Source organism: Chlamydotis macqueenii, chromosome 3, assembly GCF_036417535.1.
Source record: "Chlamydotis macqueenii isolate bChlMac1 chromosome 3, bChlMac1.mat, whole genome shotgun sequence".
NCBI lineage: Eukaryota > Metazoa > Chordata > Aves > Otidiformes > Otididae > Chlamydotis > Chlamydotis macqueenii.
The window spans coordinates 79074096-79096598 of NC_141558.1; positions in this window are offsets into that span (position 1 = coordinate 79074096).

A 22503-nucleotide genomic window follows, 5' to 3' on the forward strand; every position below is an offset into this window, starting at 1 on the left:
GACGCTCTTCGTGCTGTCCTTGATAACTTCAGTGCTGAGAATGAATGAAATGAGAGCTTGCCTGTTGCAAGAGGTTGTATTTCAGACTATAACTTGATAACTAATTTCTCCTGAAAAGGACACTATGTCTTAGTTATTTCCCTTGTAGGAAATTCTGGTTCATCAAAGTCTGGTCTGCTGCCTAGGTACGTTCAGGTTTCACAGGAGAACGAATGACAGGATATTGGGATGTCCCAAGAAGATTTTGCAGGGGCTTAATGTAGCATGAGCCAATTTAGCAAATATTATTTTTATTTATTTTTCACATCTAACTACCTAAGGTGTAATTAATCTTTAGTCTAACCTATTTTTAGCAGTTCTTGCTTGTATAGAACTTTTGGATTATTTGGAAGCTTTTTCTGTGGATAATCTTTATGCTGATAAATAAAAACAAATACCAGAAGACAGCAGATCTCCTAGAGAGCCATCTTGCTTATGTAGCTGTTCCTTCCCTGGGTATCTGCCACCGCCTCCAGGGAGCAGGATGCAATGAAACCGTAGACGCTCCTTTGAGGGATTCTCACTGAGCTGTTGACAAGTTCTTCATGGGCTGTGGACGATACACCACTATGCACTTGTGTCACACCACAGGGCCTCCCATTGACGCTTATCCTTTCCTTTGGCCTCTGACCTCCACTGCTTGCCACTTAGTGAAGCAGCAGTTCAGAAAAGAAAGCAAAAGTCAGACCAAAGTAGCTTTAGCTTTCATCTACCTTGCATAGCCTAGCTTGTACTTCTTGCTACTTTTCAAATTACTAATAATTAATACAGAGCCTCTATATTTTTCCCATTTTGAAATACACCCCATTCTTGAGTATAAATGGACAAAATAACATTGTTTCCCTGGTACTCAGACGGATGAATTTTCACTCTGATATCATTACATGTTAATGATCTGTACTTGGGCAAAATGTCATGTTTAAGTACAGTTTAGACAATTCATGCAGCAAGGATTTTTAAATGTAAGCATCTCATTCATTTGGGTAATTGAAACACTCAATTAAAATTGGTCAGTATATAAATGCCAATCTTTGAAGTCTGGAATGCAAATAATTGTATTACTCTGGATCTGTGACTGCAGAGCTATGGCACCTCATCACTTCACTCAGTGGCCTCCAAGTCTGTTAATTGAATTACTGGGTTACAGGAATGCTGAAAACCCTCTGTCTCTAGCCAGGATTCTGTGGTGTCAAGGTGTTGTACAAAATCAGAATGAAAAATCACCTCTAATGACATGTGGGTTGGAAAATAACCCAACAAGCCGCCTCCATTCCTCTGCTTGATCCCTAGTAGCAGTTGAACGCTACTCCTCCTCCCACGGATTGTGGAAGTGGTCATCACATGAAAGGGTAGAGCTAGAGGGAGGGAAGATGGTGATTTAATTAGAGATCTAAGGGGTTGGTTTTTTTTTTTTCCCCAGCATGTAGTATTGTTGTAAGTCAGCACCTTTTGATGTATGATGATTACAGGCAGTCAAGAAACTGGCCTGTGTGTCCGCTCTTCTAGACCTGTGATGGCAGAAACAGGACCCTTTGCTTTTAAGAATGAGCAGTTTGCCCCCTTTGTTTACAGTTAAACTGATCTAGAGAAAAGATTCAGTGAAAATGAAATTAGATGAAATATGTAGGGAGGATAGATGGAAAGGCAAAGCAAATGTTAAAAATTGACAGTATTCATTTGCAAAGGAAACAAAGCTTTGAAAATACGTGCAAGAGGTTTAGAAGCATAGATTTTATAGAAAGTCAGCAGAATTTGTCTTCTAAACCCCATATAGAGTTTTGAATATTTTCTCTAGTATTTGTACTTAAGTTTAGCAAAAAGAAAATTTATCAGAAGTGTTTAGTTTTGAAGTTTAAGATGCAGAACTTTGGGAAATGACAAATCTAGCTTTAATGATGTTTACTTACTAAATCTTCAGTTTTGATCAGAGGTTTCAGAGTTTTACCTAGTGCTGCTGAGATCAGAGTATCACTCGAGAAAACTATGCTTTCTTTCATTCATTCATTCATTCAAGAAAATAAGATTCTGATAACTGGCTGGAAGAGCTAATGATTTAAAAAGCTGTGTTGTATATCAGTGTGGAGAGATGCCTGATCTGTGATTTTGTTGTGGTGTTTTTTGGTGGTTTTTTTTTTAATACTTGCTTTTGGCAGGAGTGTTACAGAAAGTCACAATCAAAACAAGAGTTTCTTATTGATGATTAAACATCAGGCACTAGTGGTGAAAGGAGGCTGTTGGATATCCTAACAATTTAAGTTAATGCTGTAATCAAGTTACCTTCATTTGCTCCATTGTTTCATTAGGATAGAAATAGTGGACCATGCTGAGCATTTAATCCTTTTCCATGCCTCTCAATGAACTAAGAAGGTGGTCCTTGCTTTAAACAGATAGAAGAGCATCAGACTGCTAAGGTGACCAGTTGTAGCTTCATTCGCACTGGTGCTTGGTGGGTGCTAAGCGTTTGTAGGATCGGGCCAATATTTATAACTCGAATCTACTGTGCAGCTCTTTTTCAGTTCTTGATTCTTAACAGGTGCTCTCTCCCTGCCCAGGGCTCTGCAGACTGTGAAAGCAATTGAAGGTATTATGGTTAGACACTAAATACATCATGAAGATTAACTTGATAAATGATAAATTCTGGCCTCATGCTTGAAATTTAAGTCAGTTGTCTGGATGAAATGTGTAAATCCCTGTGTAACAGACATTTATCTCTTTCCAAACTGTTCCGTGCTCTGCATAAGATGAAAGCAAGCAAGTGGATAATCTTTTCTGGAGGTGATGCTGTATTTTTTTCTTCCACCAGGAATAATTTCCTGGGATGTGGTGTCCAGCTGTGTGCATGCAACATGTGTTGACGATAAGGAACACAGGTATTTTGGTGAATGTTTCCGCTGGTGAAGCTCTGAGTAGCCTAGGATCTGATAGACATCGCAGGTAGACAATGGGATCTTCCCTTCCAAGTATTCCCACCGCTGTCCTACAGGTCACGTCCCTGTGCTTGGGGCTTGCCCCTGGCAAGACTGATGGGAGTCTTTATTCTCCGTAATAGCCTGCAGGAATTGTGCTGCATATGCTTTAGTGGGAATATTATCTTTTTCTATTACACTTCTCTCTCTCTCTCTCTCCTGACCCTAGCTTCTTCCCTTCTTTTACCTTTTCTGGATGGATTGCACATTTTCAAAGTTTAACACTTGCTTATTTTCCCGTTGTTCTCTAAGTGGCATGATCGAAGTATTACAGGCCCGTCCTCAAAGCGCCTTTAAAAAAGGAATTGTCAGGAACTCATGTGTGTATGAACTATATGTCTTTGCATAGCAATTTTCATGGGTTATCAGAGCAAAATATGGCTTGCTTTGACAGTGGTCCCATCATAAGTTCTTACCTTCAGGAATTCAACCTCCTACTTTTACAACCTATTCATAGTCCCTTTGGAAATTTTAAACACAGCATGTTAGGATGTTGGTTAACAGCAAATAAACCTGTGTGCTGACCTGCCCATGTGCTAATAATAAGTCATGAGTCTGCTTTTTAAGAAACTCTGTCACAAATGGTGGTTGAAAAAATAAATGAACGACCAAATTCCTACAGATAAGACCATCCAGATGGGACTGCTGGGGGGTAGGTTAATGAGTTGGCCCTGTGGCCTTGACAGTCTTCCTTCAAAAAAAGGGGCACATGTTGTTCAGACAAGCCTGTGGCCTCTATTTTTCAAAGGTGAAATTTACCATGGAGTGAAGGGCCAGCGAAAGGTCTCTGCCTCAGGCTTGCCTGGGGCTTGACTGATAGATAAGGCTTGTGCTAATGAACCTCATTTTTAGGGAGTAAACTAGCCCTTTTGGTGAGTTTCTGAAGAGCAATCAAGCCTAGGTGTGAACATTTTATACAGGCTTTTGATATGCACCTGGTTCTTAAGGATTTGCTGAGAGGCGTGCATTTATAGGTTAGATAGGGGATATATTATTATCTTGCTTATACTGTTTAATGAATGTGCATAAAGACTGCATATGTGGGAAATATATCAGCATTTTTTGCAAAAATTGGATGGCTTCACTTTTTAGGTTCGGTTTTTTTTTTTTTTTGTTTTATCACTATAGTAGTTAGTTCCACTTTTCCATAATACTAATCAGTTCAGCATTTTCTGAAGGGATTTTTTGTACTGCAGAAATTACTTCCATTTGCATGGAATGTTGGATTTGCTTAAAATAAGAAATGACATTTTTGGCTAGTAGACACACCAGATATTAGGTACCTTTTTGGGGGGGTGGGAGGTGGCTGAAGAGTAACACTAATAGAAACAATAACGATATGCAGCCATTATCTCTATTGCAAAAACATTTTAGTTTCTGCGGATATGTAGTGACTCTGTTGCTTTATGCCTTGGACAAAAACATAGCATGGATAACAACGCCTAAACTCCTTGGTCTTGGGAGTTGCTTCCTCTTTTGGCTGATGGACAATTTACAGAGTTAGTTCCACGATTTCTGGTGTCTCGAGAGTGCATTAGAGTTTCACAGCAGGAGATTTGTAAAAGGGAAAGGAATGGTGTACAGGGAATTAAAAGGTCTGTAAAACTAGAGGCTCGCTCTCCTGTGAGGAGTGATCTTGTCTAAATCAATAAATGTCCATGGTCTGTGTTTTTCAGCTGTGATTATTAGGACTGTGTGTTCAGTCAATGTGTTCTGAGCAGAGACAATATTAGCTTAGTAACACCAAAAAATGTATTTACAGCTATTTGTCCAAATTCTGAATAACTGCCTTTTGTTCTCTGTCCTTTCCTATTCCCAAACCATAAAGCAAACAGGTTTTGGCTCTGAGTCTGGTGAAGTATTTCTAAGCATGCTTAACTCCAGGCACATGACTACTCCAGTTAACATTTGTAAGACTTTCTACAGGCTTAAAGGTAAGCACATGCTTAAATGGTTTGCTAACTCTGAGTCTCATTTTTCCTGAGTATTTAGGAGAACATTATTTTTAATGACTATGCCATGCACAATAAAAGATGTTCTTTAGTAAAGATCATTATCGTCTGTCATTCACTTTCCATTATTCTATACTCATCATTACCTGTACTCCTGCTGAACTGTTTATCTTGGATCAAAAACTGTAGTAAAGGGGCATCGATTAAAAGTTGCACTTTGATATAACAAGTAGTCAAAGCCAATTACTGAGCAAAAATCTTAAAAGCCCAAGATTTCTTTTGCAGGAATGCTATGTAAACACCTGGAAAAATTAAATATAGCTAAAAAATAAGAAAACAGGAAAGAAGCAGCTATGTGTATGTTTTTACTGCAAAAGTGTCTTTTTTACTGCAGCATAACTCGTCCCTACTAAGTCTTGCCCTGCAAGGTCCTACAGGCATTACAGATTTCTACCAGATAATAGCTAAGTGGGCTTAACTCTCTTGCACTCAGCAATGACTGACTTTGCCTACTCACATCTCTTAGAAAAACTTTCGTGCTTAGCTTCTGCTAAGTGGGGTAGCTAACATTCAGTACTGTAAAGTTATGCAACTACCACAGCAAAACCAAAGTAATATTGGCAATGGGGCGGGGGGGAACCTATTTTCATTTACAATAATTATTAAATCAGTTCTGATTCTAGGGTAGCAGCTAGGGAAATGAAATTCACAGGTATTAGGCAAAGATACAGTCAGAGCTGAATTCTTACAAGTAAGAACGTGAAACAGAAAACCAAACAGCTAGTTATGAGGAGGACATGTTGTTTATGAGCTGTGCGGTTACATTTTCTGCTGATCCATCTGCCTGTGGAAATCCTTTGCCATCCCGTGAAGACTAAAATATCATTCTGAAGATAGAGGCAGGATTCAAGCAGTACCATTCTCCCCAGATATCTTCTGATGAGGTGTCAGCTTCCTTTTGGCAGAGTCTGGAGGATAGATAAGGGACTGTGGTTACAGGCACAAAGGGCTTTTATGACAAGGTGAGAAAGAGAAAGGTTCAGATTAGCGGGAATTTGTATCTTTATTGTGCTTTTAACTTCAGTTTCAAATCTTAAAACAGATTTTCACTGGTACATGAACTCAGTGAACTAATGTCCTGTTGCATTTTAATTTCATCACTCTGACTCTCTGACTTCAAAGCCTGCTCCAAGCCTAGAGAGAAGTTCACAATCCGCTTGATTTGGCTACAGAAATGTGGGTTCGTTGCATGCGGTCACAAAGCAGAGAGAGCTCTTGAAACAGATTAGCCAAGAATAAAAAAGGGTACTATCTGTTTTGAAAGATCCATTGTATTTGTACCTGGATAATGAATAATCTTAACTAGCTCTTCACTGTTAAAGTAAGGACTACTAATTTTTGAGGCGACAAATAGAAGAAGCCTCAGAGGTAGGTGTTTAAACTGAATGAAAGTACAGTTAAGTAAATCAGTAAAACAAATGTAAAAAACTGCAGGATATATTTCTTTCCTCTCCTTAACTTTGCCTCCCATAGTTATCTTGTTCTTTTGTTTTGTTCATCCAAAAAAAGTTTTTAGCTTTGCAAATCTGTTCTGCAACTTCAAGTTTCGGAGCTTTAAAATTGTGACCCATCAAAGTTCAATCTATGCCTGAGGGATATATCACAATTCATAAAATTCTTAAGACTGTCCAGCAGATCAGATGGAAATCTAATAAGTGCAGGGGTATCTCACCACTTAGGAATCACACTCAGCATTTTGTGTGGCCATCCTTTGAGATAAAAGTCACTGGTGTGTGAATTAAATTGTTTCACATACATAAAACATTCCAAATCGCTCCTGAGTTCCCATGTTTTAGGTGTGCCCATATCTGTTATGGGCACTTTAGGGAATGTCAACTGTACTTTGACTTTGTAGGAAATGGGATCAAAAAGAAATAGATTTGGTTCATTGGAAAAGGACAGTTAGAGAGAGTGAAGCTGGTTAAAATTCAGGAGGGTTCATTTTAAATTCCCTTTCCCTAGGTTGTTGAAAAAATCCACATAGACTGAGGAAATGGTATTACTACTACCACTACACAGTATAGAAACTGCAGAGCAGAAATCAGTGAAGAATATTAAGGAGAAGACTCCAGGTTTTGGCCTGAACATTTCTCAAGAAACTCAAGTTGCTGTTGTCTTCACTAGAAACTGGATGGGTCCGAATGTAGCACCTGATTCAGGTAATAAGCCGGGTGCAAATATTGTTCTTGTTGTGGTCCGTCAGATCTATCAGTCCATTCTCAGTGGGGGTCTCTGTACAGTAACAATAATTTGGCCTTTGGTGCTTTGGCCTTTGGGACAACTTCTGCAATGAGCCAAGTAGCGGCCCACAGTGACCGTACCTCAACTCTGGTTCTGGGTGTGCATATCAGTCCTCAGACCCATTTCCGTCAGAATCGGCAAAGGCAGATCAGTGGTCCACTGCTGAAAAATGCCGCTTCTCTTTGTGGTCCAGGGGAACTGCTGGATATTCAGATGTTTTTAAGAGCAGGATATTTAGAAGCATAAATATAGATGCAGTGCCTAACTTCAGGGCTTATTTCAAAAGTCTTGGTGGTCCTTATTTGGGCAAAGCAAGAATCAACTTCTTAGGAGTTTTCATGATGTGAAGGCTGCTGAATAGGCATGTGGCTATTTTTTTTGTTTACTCAAAAGCAATTTATTTATTTCTGCTATATCTTAGTATATGATATTATGATTCAATGGCAGATGAATATATAAACAATCCTAGGTTGGTGTAAACCAGCAACATCCATCAAGAGTCTGGCCCTGTGTGCTCACTTGCATTGTCTGAATGTCTCTAACTTTTCCTTTTTTGTGTACTACATGAAGTCTCTGCTGCTCTCATATCTGTGCAAGGAGATTTATTTGGCAGTAAAAATGTCCACTTAAATTGCAAGTTCAGTTATTTAATTTATAGAAGTGAATAGCCTTCAATAAATAAGTCTCTCTTTCTCTTTCCTATTATTATTTATTGTTTACATTACTGTAACAGACATGTCTCCTGTAAAGCCTTTCAGCTTTAATCCACCAAAGTGGGGAAAATACAATGTTGAAGTACAATTGAAGCAAAGGAGCAGCCGGACCTCTGAGTTTTATTCCCCACCAGTGGGCAAGGGGCTGCTCTCTGTGTTGTCATTCAGTATCAGAAAAAAGCAATTTTGACTTGCTTTTTGAGGCAAGAATTATTACCTTTTTAAGGAGGTGCTGAGAGCCTAGAAGAGAAGGACAAAGGTTTCTGAGAGGGATGAGTGGCTGCTGCTACAAGGGGAATGGCAGAAAGTAGGCGGTGTGCTGCAGTAAAAACGCTGTGTAAACCTCCTAGACCTTGCATAAAAATCCAGGTGCCCATCTGTAACCCTAGACACCTATGTCTTCTAAAAACGTGACTCTAGAAATGTCTTCTGGGAGGAGGATTTAGGACCTTTGTCACAGCTGTCCCTTGAGTGCTCTGGTGTGGTGCGGGGATGGTGAATCCCAGGCACTCAGTAAGGAGTTGTTGTTCTTAGGTAGAATGTAAATTCCATTCATTTTGTATCCTTTCTGATTTATACATTGGAGATGGTAACTCTGCACCCATACAGACATTCATTATATGATTTAAGTGCATTCTTATTTAAACCCACTGATATCTTGAGTGACTTCATCCTTTCTGTAGATGTTTCACCTCTTTGTTTACACTTATTCACTGCTTGTACTGCTGAAAATCATTCAAGTGCACCAGTGATTGAAAGAGCCTGACTCAATGTATTCTAAAGAAAAGCAGGACAAATCTGTAAGACTGGTTGCAAAATGCACTTATCAGCCTGTGCTGTGGTATGGTATGTACTCTGCGTCACGTGGCAAAAATCCCCGGTCTGTCCCTGCAGCTCTTCCTTATGTTGAAATAGCTTTCAACTCTACTGTTTTTTTCTGTCTTTATTCTTGGCAGCAGGGTTAGCAAGTTTAAATTTTGAAAGGCAGGGAATGAGAGCAATACAGAACTGCTTGGTGAAGGGGTCAGAAAGGACAGGCTGGCTGAAAGCAGTCGGGACTGCTAATGCATTACTCTTCCATCTCCTCATGGGGCAGAGGAAGGCAAAATCCTACATGGAGCCCAGAGGTCCCTTCCTCCCACTTTCATCTCACCCACCCTGTAAGCTTCATGTCAAAGCCAGCCTCTTCCTGTTGGAAGATAACTGGATGTGATTCCTTTCAGAGGCTGTCAGCGCTTCTCCCGTAACTGCTCTGTGGAGATGCTGTTGAGTGACATGAAACACTTTTTCTCCTGACAGGATGAGCGAGTCATCTCTCCACACTGCCCAGCTTCCCCCGCTGCCTCCACCAGCTCTCTCTATGTGGCCAAAGAGGCATGCTTGGGTCTTGGATAGCAAAACAACATTGGGTCACTTCTCCCACATTTGCTACTGACAGAGGACCTCTGTTATTAGAGGAAACTTTCACTCTTCATACAGCAAATTAACCTGTTTTTGGAATAAGAACAGGAGTTATCTATGTCCATTTCTTTTGTGCCTCTCCATTTATATCTTGTGGAAGCATAGGGATTGTCCGGTGTTATGCCCAGTCGGTGGTCCTTCCAGATGAGTTCCTGCTCTGACCACAGTCTCATCAGATGTTCTGCAGGAGGGAGAAGATAACAGTGGTGTTTAGCCTGTCCCAGCAGAAATGCTGTGGCTGATCTCTGATAATGGAGAACTCTCCTCTTTCTGGGAAGATGTATGATAAAATCTTGCCAATGGGACTCCCAGAATCAGGATTTTTATCCCGGATGTTCATTTTGACTACGTGAGTGACAGTGCAAGATGGACAGAGCCATGTTATTTAGGCACTCTAGTGGGTGATCAGTCTAGTGATTTGTTGGAGGGAATAAAAAAATTGGTATTAACTTGCCTTTCCCCTGTGCCATAGTTGGTGCTTGGTTATCCTGTGCCCCTCTCCGTTGTCCCCTTGGCCATTTTTTACTCTCCATTATTACTTGGCTATATTGGGTTACTCAAGCAGGTCCTATCTTTCATTTGACTGCTTTCTCTTCAGCCAAAGTTATTGTGCCTTTTTTGAATGAATGCCTTGATTATGCTTGTTAACTTATGCTAACCAAAGCATGCCTGCCAGGTCTTCAAAGACCAATTATCTTGCCTTGCACTGAAATGTATACTTTTCTCATCGCCAAAATATAGATGCAAATATGTGTGAAAAAAATACATTTATTACATGACTACATAAAATAATTTGAAAGAAGCAGCACATTTTTTTTTTCATTGCACGTACAGTGGGGTTAGGATGTATACAGCCAAGTATGTATTCATATTAACCATTCAGCTTGCAGTAAGCGGTGTTGGGTGTGCTTATGGATTATTTGGTTGGCTTATGGGGAAATCAATGTTGGGTCTGCTCATGGGTTGAATCTGGCTCTGCAAATTTACAGTATTATGTTACTACATTACAATATGCTGTCATGTTCAAACCTTTGAATTTATTAAGCAGGATGTAATATGCCAAATCTTTACAAATTACTCATTGTTTTGGTCCAGGGTGTTGGCAGTATTATCATTAACATAGCAAGCCAAATGACCCTTGCACTAGATTTTCCATGTTATTTTCCAAGCAGATGTCAATGCAAGAAACTAATCTCAGTTTATCTCAAATTATTGTACTTTCAGATGGTTATTCAATCTGTGAAGTATGGGACGGTCCATATTTACATTATCCCAGGGGAAGCCCTTTGAAAGAACTGTGACCTCTTTGCTCTTGAAGGTTAGAGGAAAGCGTTTTCTTCCAATTCTTTTACAATTCTGCTTCCATATGCTGCCAACTGTACTAATCTTTTTGCCAAGGAAAAACAGCCCTTTCCTTTCTGTCCTATTCCACCTTTTATTTGTCCTGTTCAGGTTTATTTCTGGAGAAGAAAACTTGTTTCTTCTCTAAAGCAATCTTTTCTTCAACAGCCACTCAAGCATTATGGCCTCACCATGGCTTGACCCTTTTGGAAACACTGAAATGTTAAAAAGGGCACTTGGATCCCATGGTGATGAGCAGGCTTAAAACACTTGGGTAGATCAAAACGGCTTAGTTGCTGAGGTTTTTGTGGCTTCTGTTTGGATTTTTTGTTTCATTTAACCTGCAGTGTCAACAGAGCCAAAACTCTGAAAGGCATACCAGACAGGAAAAGCCAGTTGGGAAATGACCTGAAACTGTTGTTGGCACCACACTTTAAATGCGAGCCTCTTTATTGTCTACGAAGCAGCGGCTGCAGATCACTGTCTGTGTGTTATCATTAGCTGGTGCAATGCTGAGGATACCTCTGAATCATGGCATTTCTTGTACAAAAACAAAATCCAAGAAAACTCTCATTTCAGACCTGAAGTTTTGATTTTCCTGTGGCAGGAATCTTTCTTCATCTGATTTTGAAGCCAAAGAAGAATTGTGTCACAGGGCCTGACTTTTCATCAGACACTTGAAATCAATTATGAGGCATGCTGAAAGGACTTCAAGAGTGCTTCAGAGAATCCTGATTATTTTCCTGACACAAGCTTCATATATTGTCTAAGTAGCATCACTAAGAAAGACAAAATGGTTGTCTGCTAGGCAACAATTATGCCATAGAAAGAAAAAAAGGAATGAGAAAAGCAAAGGCATTATAAACCTACAAAGGAAACCAAACATAGAGTGACCTTTCTTGATCTTTGCTATCGAAACACCAAGTATGTGTTTTTTAATGTCCAAGCCTAGCTAAATTTAATCTGTACACTGTCTGCCACGTTCCCTCTAGGGAACGCAGTGCCGAAGGAGACCACAGTGTTCTCACATTAAAATCTTCCATCAGCATTGCTGTGGGCTGTGGAGGATATTAAGTCAGCCAGTCTCCTTGCTGCTCTAGGCTGAAGAAGAGGCCAAAGTTCAACAGTTTCATTAATTCATTCAGGAAGAGAGGAAAGTAAAAACAAACCAAGTATTTGTTTTCTTTGATTGTCCAGTTTTCATTGATTGTCCAGACAACAAACTGACTTGGTTGTCTTTTTCTTTTTCCCCTTTCCCCTTTTTTCCCTTCTAGAAATCAAGGAGTTATGGAATTTTAATGTCAGCAATGAAGATACTGAAGATACTTACACAAATCATTCCATCGTAGTCAAGCTTTTGCTGAAAATTTTAGTTTTTGATTTAAACTTTGCTCCGTTAGTTTAATTTTATCAGATAGATACTAATTTTTAAGCATAAGCTCTTCATTTGATTATGGTTCTATATCCAGTGAAACTTTACTAATTTTCTTTTCCTACTAGTCACTGAACAAAGACTGCATTTCAAGAATGCTGTCTGGTTTGCAGAGCTCTGGCTGTATGAGATGATCGCTTCTTCTCGCTCTGAAAATGCAACCTCACGTAGCATAGAGCAATTAAACTGCTGGGAAATCTGAGAAACTCTGTGGTCACAGGAGATGCAATCCTACATTGACTGCAAAACTCCCTGCCAGATGAAATAAAAATAGCTATTAATTTCAACATGTTAGGAGCTAAGAGCGCATACGGGACCCAAGCTCAAAGCCATCCCTTTGTACGGGCTTTCCCCCAAATGTAATTGCAATCATGCTGTCAAATAAAAACAGAGGCAACAATCTTAATACAAGACACTGCTTTTGCACTTGTGTAATCTGAAGAAATGCTCAGTTTGAGACTGATGTGTACCAGTTTGAGAACACCACTGGAAACTCAGAGATCGTATTCACTGTGCTAATAGGTAGTTCACCCTTACAAATGTACAAAAGTTATGGCAACAAGGCCAAAGCAATGAAGGAAAGGCTGGACCAGAAATATGGAGGATAGCAATAGATTACTTTGGTTAACTTGGTAGTTCAGGAGTTCATGAGAAGTTTGTTACTGCTGTTCTTTGTTTTTCTTGCGCAGAGCAATTTCCCCTGTCCTGTTCTGCCTCTTTCATGTTATTTATTTTCTAGTAACACTGACCTTCTGCAATGAAAAATAAAGAGTTTCCTCCTCAAAGAGGCACTCTTCTGTGTGAAAAGTTTTTTCTTGTGTATGAGTTCACATTTTGTAAATATATTTTCTTGCAGATTTTTCTGGCTCATGCATAAAACTGCATTTTAGATTTTAGGTAAATGCTGCAAAAGTATGTGACTTGGAAGCCTATATTCCCTGGTTTTCATGAAGATCTGAATTAGTCTTTTAAGTTAGATTTGAAAATAAAGCTGAGGCTCACAAGTCACTTAGGTGCTCTTCAAATTTACTTTTAGATTAAATCCAGAATGCAGTTTTTTCCCTGTGTATTGTTTATAATGATAATCTAAAGTTTAGCCAATGCTTGGCTGTGGAACAACAGAGAGTTGTGAGATGACCAAGCTGATTTCCTGAGTTGCATTTTTTGTTTTCATAACAAGTCTTTATTTAACATTTCATTTAACAAGCCTTGTGGACTATCTCTTGATTAGATTCTGCATGTTTCCTGCCACTCGTGTGAACTGAGGAATATAACCGTAAAGCCAGAGCCAATATAAATATTTTTTTCATAGAGTGATGTAACAACCAGCTTTTTGTTTCACAAAATTCGAACTTAATAGAAACTCTGAAACTTTCCTCCATTTTCAGTCTGTCCTGAAATAATTTCAAGTGGTTCATTATAATAAGTGAGGAAGTTGAGGATTTAGCATTGTAGAAAATTATTCCAGAATCACTATCAGAAAAAAATGGTTAAACTTTCAGAAGGGAGAGTGGGATGTCAGTATTCTTAGGATTAAGTTAAAATCTGGCCTAGGATAACCTGTATCCGTTGCACTTACGTGTGTGTAGAGTGGGAGTCCCCTTGTATTATTTGTTCACTGTTTGCATTGCTATGCAGACAAATATAAAAATCTTCATCTAATTGGCCTTGCAGTTAAAATAAACTCAAACTTTTTCCTCCTTGCAAAATTCCTTAATTTACTTGCTAATTTGTGGGACTGATTTTGCAGGACCTGTTCTCTGCTCTTTGGTTTCATAGTGGAAACCTGGAGTGACTTCAGCTGAGTGAAGTTACTCTGCAGATGTGCTTGTGTGGAGATCAGCAGCTAGTCCAGAACAAGAGAATCATAGTGGGTGTTTTTGGACAGTCTGAACAAGGAATTGTGGTTGATGGTAATATCAATCCAAGAGAAAATGGAATTGGAATTTAAGGGAGAAGCTGGCGCTATAGGCACAGTTTTGGGGAAGCAGCCAGCTGAGATAGTCAAGACTGAAGATTGCCACCATGGGATATACCCCGGAGAGGTTCAGCCAAAGGACTTGAATGTTGAAAGTTTTTCAGGTGTGGTGTTTTGGTTTTTTTTGGTTGTTTTTTTTTTTTTTTTTTTTTCCCTTCAACCAGTGTAAGATTAATTTATAGTGTTTCGGCAGGCGGGAAGTTGGAGGATGGGGTCAAATTGATGGCAAGTTGCCAAAATCTGCTCAACTTCTTTATCAAAAGAAAAATAAACTTTCATCTGCTTTTCTGATGTCTTTGAGTGTGAAAGTGGGTGTGTTGCAAACCGAATGCATAAGCTGCTCTGCAGCAATGAATTTCAAATTCTTAAAGTTTATGGGACATTATTAAACCTGTAGTTACGGTGGTATGTTAGCAATTGCTGAGTTTTACTAGCTTCACTTGAGTTCACTTTAAAAAAAAAAGAAAAATCTCGGTGAATTGCTGCTGCTCTTAGTTTCCGATGGTCAATGTTCAATGGCTGCCTGGATTTCTCTGCTGATTGTTTTGATTTGCTGCTCAAAAGCCAACATGTAATTCACTCAGTCTGGCTCCTGAGTCTGATTACAGTTTTTTATAGTGCCATCTCCTGGTCTCAGACTAGTTTTTTTTTGATTGTTGTAGGGCCATTGCAGCTTGGTTTTCTATTGTGAACTTACAGTGAGATGTGCCAGGTCTGCAAGATGGTCCTGGTTTTTTTTTTTTCCCCTTCTGTCTGATTGTTGTGAAACTGCATGTCTGCAAGGATCCCAAAGCTTCAAAATATTCTAATTTACTCTTTGGTATGCAATTTAATCATGGTCCTACTAAGTTCCCCAGCTATTGAATTTGCCTGACTCTTCTGTCTATTTTCACAAAACTATTCTTGTAAGACCCCATTAAATAAGACCCTGTTTTCAGTCAGTTTAGCTTTACCAGATTTTAACTGTTAGGTTTAAATTTTGTCAGGTGTCTGCATCAAGCAGAATGTGTTTGCTTGGACAAGAAACACACCAACATATTCTAGCATTTTTCAGAGTAATGCAAATGAAAAGAAGACACTGTATCATTTATATTTTAATTGTTAAGTACTGAAAAGATTTTAAAAGTATTTGTAGCCATGTGCTTTTAATCAGAGACCTGACAAAGCCAGAGGTCTGAGTATTTGAGCCAGAACTATATCTTTTGACATCTACGCTAAAAAATCTTACTGTATTTGATGAAATGATCACCTTTTTTTTTTTTCTCTCGAAATTAGTGTTCAAATGTATTTTTCAGAAAGATTTTAGCTTACAAAGTCTAAATTATATGAAGCACCGATGTTTCCTGGGTGTTGAAAATTTCAGTTTTGCTCAGCTGTTACCAAGGTAATTTCTTCTTTGATACCATATGGTAAAATACTTTTAGATACCGTATTTTGAAGCTACTAGGAGTAGTGTTGAAAATACTAAGTAGTTGATGCCCAATTCTGATTTCTGGAAGATTTTAAGTTAACATGGCAAAAAATCAAAATTGTCCGTAGTCATATGAAGACACTTTCTCTTCACTCCTGATTAAGTTATTCATGGTGGATGTGGCAGGGTTCGATGGCGAAGGTGGTCTACAGCTGTGCGGTTGAAGATCCTGTCATGTAATGAATACACTGGAAAGGTGGAGTGAAAAAACTGGAGAGGGATACACACCCTGCCATTTAGGCCCAGTAGAAATTTAGGAATGTTTCCTAACTTACGAGATCATGGCTTGTTAGAAATCTATTTTCAGAGCATCTGAAGTTATATGAATGAGTGTCTTGTTTGAAATTGGATTATGCTGAACCAAAATGTTTTCATGGAGTGGTGCTTTGTATGGTAACAATGAGTCAAGACGCTTCATAACCAAGTAAGTGCTAATGAAGCTTGACATGATTAAATGCCCTTGAAAAATCTGAAGGAGATTTGTTATAAAAGAAAATCTGAAAGTGTTTTGTTACAGGAATTCACGTTGCTCTTTCCTGATTGGGATCTTTCTCGGTATCAATCATCTGTTGAACAAGTTAAGCTGAAAGCAATGTAGATGAGCATACGCTGGTATCTGAGTCTTAGAGAAGACATTCAGATTTGGTACATTTGGTAGAGAGCTGATTCGTTAATACCTCTTATGTTCTGCTACTGCATGGAGTTTTGCTTTACCAGATTTTTGGTACTTTTCTGCAAAAGTTACAGATAAAGTTTTGAGGAGAAAAGGAGACATCAAATATCTTTTCCAATATTTTCTGGTCTGGGATTGGAAAGCTACTACAGCTAATTTATCCATCTAAACATTAGGTGCTACTATTTGAAAACATGAGAAGTAGGATGGCAGTGTCCAATAAAAGCATGGGCTTAGTGAAGATGTGAGAATACAGGACTGGGGGAAACAGGGGTGAATATTGTAATAGTTTCATAATGCAAATTTGTTAGGTTGATTTTCAAATACAGTTCTAATGAAAATAGTATCCTTGCTTACAGTTGAACTGCAGTCAGCTGCCTTTGTGCGAAACACCAGTTGATATGAATGAGTTATGTGAGCAAGAAATAAAGATAGAATATGTTATTTGAAAGCCATGCTTGTCAGATAAAAGGAGGAATAATTTATTAGGATTATATCTTACTGTACCTTTGAAAAAAAAAACATAAAAAATACAAACCAAAGAGAAAAGCATTGGGTGAAAAAATACAGTTAAAAGAGCACATCTGTTTCAAATTATTATTTGGGGCAAAAATTCTCCACATATGTTTTTATTTTAAATTTGCATGTGTGTTGTTATCCTTGTGTTAACTATTAGGTAAATAAAAGTATTGAGAATCCATTTTTCAGTTAAGTTTGGTTAAGAATATTTGTACATACTGTGAGAGAGAGAATTTGAAAGCTAATTGAAGCTTTGTGAGGAACCAATTCCTTGCATGTCCCTTAATTTAAAATACCTGCCCTTTGTGTACTAGAGTTGACCAAAGGCACTTATTTATTTTGGAAAAGAAATAATTTTACCCTTCAGTTTGCATTTTTGATGTGCCTTACTAGAGTACAGCATAACACAGAAGCGTGTCACCGAATTTGCTCCAGCCCAGCAAATACAGCTGTAGCAAGAGCTAAACTGTAGCGGAAAACACATTTGGTTTTGGTTAATAAAGTACAAGTATTCGTCCATGATTGGTTTAGATAACTATTGAGATACAGTCTTGTAAAGTTAAATTTTCTGCTGAACAGATAGGGGGATCTCATGCTAATAAGCCTAACCTTTTGTGCGTAAGTAGGAGTGAAATTCCAGTGCTGTTGAAATCTGTGGTAAAAACTCCATCAGTTTCCTTCAGTGGAACTTGTGTTTTACCTTACAGCCATGGTACGGATCTCCAAATCTCACTCTGCACTTTTATTAAGATTTGTGGTGAAAAGTATTCACTTTATTTTATGTTGTAAGGTTCCTGACATTAGAAAAACTACTTGTGTGAGCGTCTAGAACAGCCCTGTTCTGCTTTTGTCATCAAAGTGCCTAAATTAGGAGCCTTTTCAAGGTCAACCAAGAGAGATGGGGCAATTTATCCCACCTGGGATCTGATTCATCCTCTGGAGGGGACTCTGGAGGGAGCTGCCTTGTGCTCTGCGCAGCTGAGATAAGCCAGGTGGGAAGTTGCCTGTTACTTCTGCACTTCCCTGAAGACCACCAGATCTGCAGGTGCTCAAGGAGGCACCTGATCTGCTCTATTGCAGGCACTGTGAGGAGCAGTCACTGGAATATTACAAAACAGAAGTCAAGGTGGGAATTTTGAAATTACCCCCCAAGTAGCTGGGCAGCCTGTCCTCACCTCCTGACATTAACTCAGAGAGCGCACAGGTGAGAAAGAAGGAATATTTTCTCTGTGTTTTGCAGGAGTTAGAAATGCATTGGATGCTGGACTTTGAATGGAATTAACTTCATGGACTCAGTATGCACCCTTCTTCACTGCAGAAAGTCAGTGATTCAATATCATTGCCTCTGCCACTTTATTACTTTAAGAAATAGTCATAAAAAGTAGCAATAGGGTCATTAGAGAACTCTATTAAAACCATCACTGTGCCTCTAACTGCTGCAGGAAAAGAAAAAGGCTTCTGGACCAAAGTTTTCTATCCAAGATTTTTGCGCTCTGTAGAGATGAAGTAGGCTAAAAAAGAAATCCCTGTCTGTAGTTCTTGCCAAATAGGCATGGCTTCAGTGTTTGGAAAGTCCCTCTTGGGAGATCAGGAATGATTTGATGTAGAAAGATTTATGGGCACTTAAAACTTATAATGAAACTGTTATCTTTGCTCTCTCTCTCCTCTTTCTAAATCATATGAAGTCAGGTGGTATGTACTTACAGTATTATTAATAACTGTCAAGTCAGGTATAAAGCAAAAAATATTCCTGACTTGGTTAGAAATAGAGCTGAGGACGAAAACTGTCAATGGAGAAGTGATTTTTGTGTTGTCTCCAATAGTAAGGTGCTGCTCTTGCAAATCATTCTCTATAAGAAGATCTTGTGCCAAGTCTCGTTAACTTCAGCAGGAGCTTCATGAGAGCCTAGGGATCCCGCCTTTCAGACCAATTTATGTGTCTGAGGCTGAGTTGGAGAAAGACCATTGTGTGTTGGAGGGCAAGGTGGGGAGCTGCTAGCAGAGGGAACTAAGGAGGGAAGGAGTGAAGGGGGAAATGGAAAGGTAGTAAAGCTATTACAATCACAAGAGCTTTCTTGGATTAAAAATCCAGCTGAAATACATTCTCTGTTCTATTTAAAAAAATACAGCCTTAATAATCCTGGATTGCCAGGGATCCATCCTGCCTCTACTGAGGGCACCGAAGTCGGTTGGTTGGTTGGTTTTACAAGCTGGGGGTTTCAGCCCCTGTCAGATCATTCACATATGGTTATTTCTAACTTGCACAAGGTTGCCAGAGTATTGCAGGGTTGGTTTATACCCTCTCTTATTTTCATGCTAAGATGGACACATTTTGAAACCCAACTCAGAAAAAGTGAAATTCTGAAAGAAAACAGAAATTCCTATTAAATACTCTGAAGCTCATGTAGGATTATAAAAATCCTCCAAAGCTGGCTTGCTAAAGGTGAGAGATTGAGGATAGATCACCTTATCTGTTTTTAGACTTTCCCAACCTTTAGCCATCAAAAATTGCTGCTGTGGTAATCCTTGCAACCAATGCGCTTAGGAGTGGAAATTCAGTTTGTCAGACCGAGGTATCCAGAGGTGAGAACATACATTGAAACCCAGTTTCCCTTTTCTTCATGTATTTTCTTGTCCAAGAAAAAATTTCTTATTTATTTTCTCCTACCCTGCTTAAGATACTCAGTTAAAAATTTGGTTTGCTTACTGTCGGGACTGGCCTGCTAATCTCATCCCCAGCCCAGCCGTGTGTTCTGTTTCACAGAGGCCAGCACCATCCATGCCAGAGAAAGTTTCACATGTTGCTGAGATAGGTGTTGCTGAAAAACCTGTCTTTAGGGCAAGTTTCTTCTTTCCTCTCACCCACTTTAATAAGAGTTTTTGCTGATGTGGTGAATTCTGAGTGGTTGTCACTAATAATAATAAAAAAATAGAGTCTACTAGTTTGAAAAGGCTGATTGAAAACAGGAATATATGTGATTTTTTTTTTTCACTTAGAGGTAATACATAATATATTTGTGCTATACCACAGTATAATATAAATTTGTTTTAAATAACTTTTTGTTACTTTCAGAGGCTTGCTGTTTAAACTCTCTCTCTCTCTTTTTTTTTTTCTTTTTTTTTTTTCCTAGTGGCTAAACACTTTTAACCTGCTTTTCCTAAATCTTATTCTGTGTTCCATATGTATGAGATCTCGTTTTGAACACACGTTAATTTTTGTGATTGGTGTAAAAGAGAAGCACGGAATCTGGGTCAGTCACATTGAATCCATGGGAAAATGCCACACAAAAAAAATTAATTTATGATGAATGAGAGTGATACTGAAAAGGCTGACTTAATTTGTTTCATTACATTTGGAGAATGAAGCTGAAAACTTGACAGCACCAAACTGAGGTGGGCAGAGCAAAGACCAGCTCTTGGCAATCTTCACTCACAGCTTTGTCCATGCATCTCTTTAATGATAGGTGATATGCTGCTCTTTGGCAACTCCTGAACAAAATCCTAAATTAATTTTGTACCCAGGGGAGAGTACAAATCATCAGTGTGATGCTGTTGGTGGTGTTTATTTTTCAGAAACTTGAGTAGTGCAAAGAAATTGTTCTGAAACAGAGGCTGGGGGAGTAACAGGAGAAATGGAGCAGCCAGAGTAGGAAAAGAAGGCATTTCTTACCACTGTGTCCAAGGAAGAATGGAGATCGAGGGCTGAAGACTGGGTACTGCTTAACCTGCAGAAAACACGTCCTTAGCAGAGGTCTCTCCTTCCATGTACACCGTTAACTGTTTAGTGCTTAGTGTGCGATGGTCTGCTGGTAATAAAAGGACATCAGCAAATTCATTTCTATTTGGAATCTAAATACTCCTTAAGCTTCTAAGGTGGCGTAATTTCTCTCTTTATGTCATCATTGAATCAGAACAAGTACAGAGTACATTTTTTTTTTAACTTTAGTATCAGAATAGCTCTCAGATATCTTACTGTGAGAACTTCTTTTGTGAGCAGAAGCATTAAGTGCTGCCCCTTCTCATTTGACTAATGAAAGGAAGGACTAATGAAGTGAGAATGCGAGACTTCACACAATTTCATTCTATTTGAATTTGAAAATACAGAACTACAAAAATGCTAATAATTTCTATTTGTGGAAGAAAGAGGAAGATGACTATCAGAACAGTGCTTCTACTTCAGACTTACTGTAGTGATTTTGTTTAGCATTGCTTCTTTAATTGTAGGAAAATGTAGAGCTTCTGAAAATCTTTTTCCATTTTAAACAAGGGGAGCTGTGTTTCTGGGTTAGTGAATGCTGGTGCTGTCTGTGTCTTCATACGTGATCTTGACACTGTCTCTATCAGAAGAGAAACGGAGGGTTTGGCATCTAATTAATAATGACGGGAATCTACCTTCTTTGTCATCAAAACTCAGTTTTGGGAAAAAGAAATATAACATTTTAAAACCTATTTATGGATTCAGCCAAATTTCAGAAATAAAAGCATGCGTAACTGCTAGCACCTTGTGGTACGTCAGACAGCAGCGCTGTAAACTGCTATTGCCCATGCAGATGGTGTTTCCATATGCAAACATGGAGAGGTCTATGGCCACTTAGGTGTTTACAAGCATACAACGTGTGCATGTTTATGACTAGGCAACAGTACATGGACTTTGGCCGCGGAAGTGTTGTCAATAAAGTGCAAAACCATGGATGTATACATAAGCGTGTTCCCTGCTTATTAGCAACCTGCTATAAACCGCTGTTGACATAACTATTGGTTGTGCGTAATCATCATGCACATTTTTAACTATCACATTAAGATTCCCAGTTTCTTGTAAAATCAGTCACTACGGTATTTTCTTTTTTTATTAATACCTGTGTGTATGAGGTGTCTGACAGAGTTATTATCCACTTTGGTGATGAAAAACTCCTGCTGAGGTCCAGGAGAACAGGATTGCAAAGACCAGCATGATGTCCGTCTTATAAAGCACTCATTCTTCTGACTGACCATCTGTGTGTGAAAAAGGACTGCTATTACGCAGCAGTAGTTTTGTTGAGTTTGGCCTTGATTTCTTTTTTCCAGATTCTGCCTAGCAAAGAGGGAGGGAGAGAAGGGAAAAAGAGAATTTCATTGGAGAGTGGAGGAGGTGGGAGTGGAGGGAAGGAGGGCTGAAAGCTTAAAAAATGAGTGACTGGTAGAAGAGTACAGTGAAGTCAGTGAATAATTTTACTGTCCTGGTCTAGCAGCTTGGAAATGTGCCATGTTAAACAATAACATCTTCCAAGTGAGAAAGGCAGAGAGGAAGGGGGAAGTTAGGGTGAAGCATGGGGAGGGGACTGGAGGCAAGAGGAGGATCGGATCCTTGAGTACAGTCATTGCCAGTTCTTGGATCAGCTACTTTTTATTTTTCTTATTTTTTTTTCATTAAATATTTGACACTGAGTCAATGCCCAGGATATAAAAATCTGTACTAGTCTGTTAGCATTGCTTGACAAGTAACATTACAGGTAGGCTGCTGGCTTCAGGTTTTACCCACATATATTAAATCGTTATTGCTTCTTTGGAGCCTTACGGACCTCACTTCTGTATCATAATCGTATGGCACTGAAGGAGATCTAGGATCCAGGCTCCAGGAAAGATGTAGGGCTGCCATGCAACTTGGCTTGGGGTCTTTT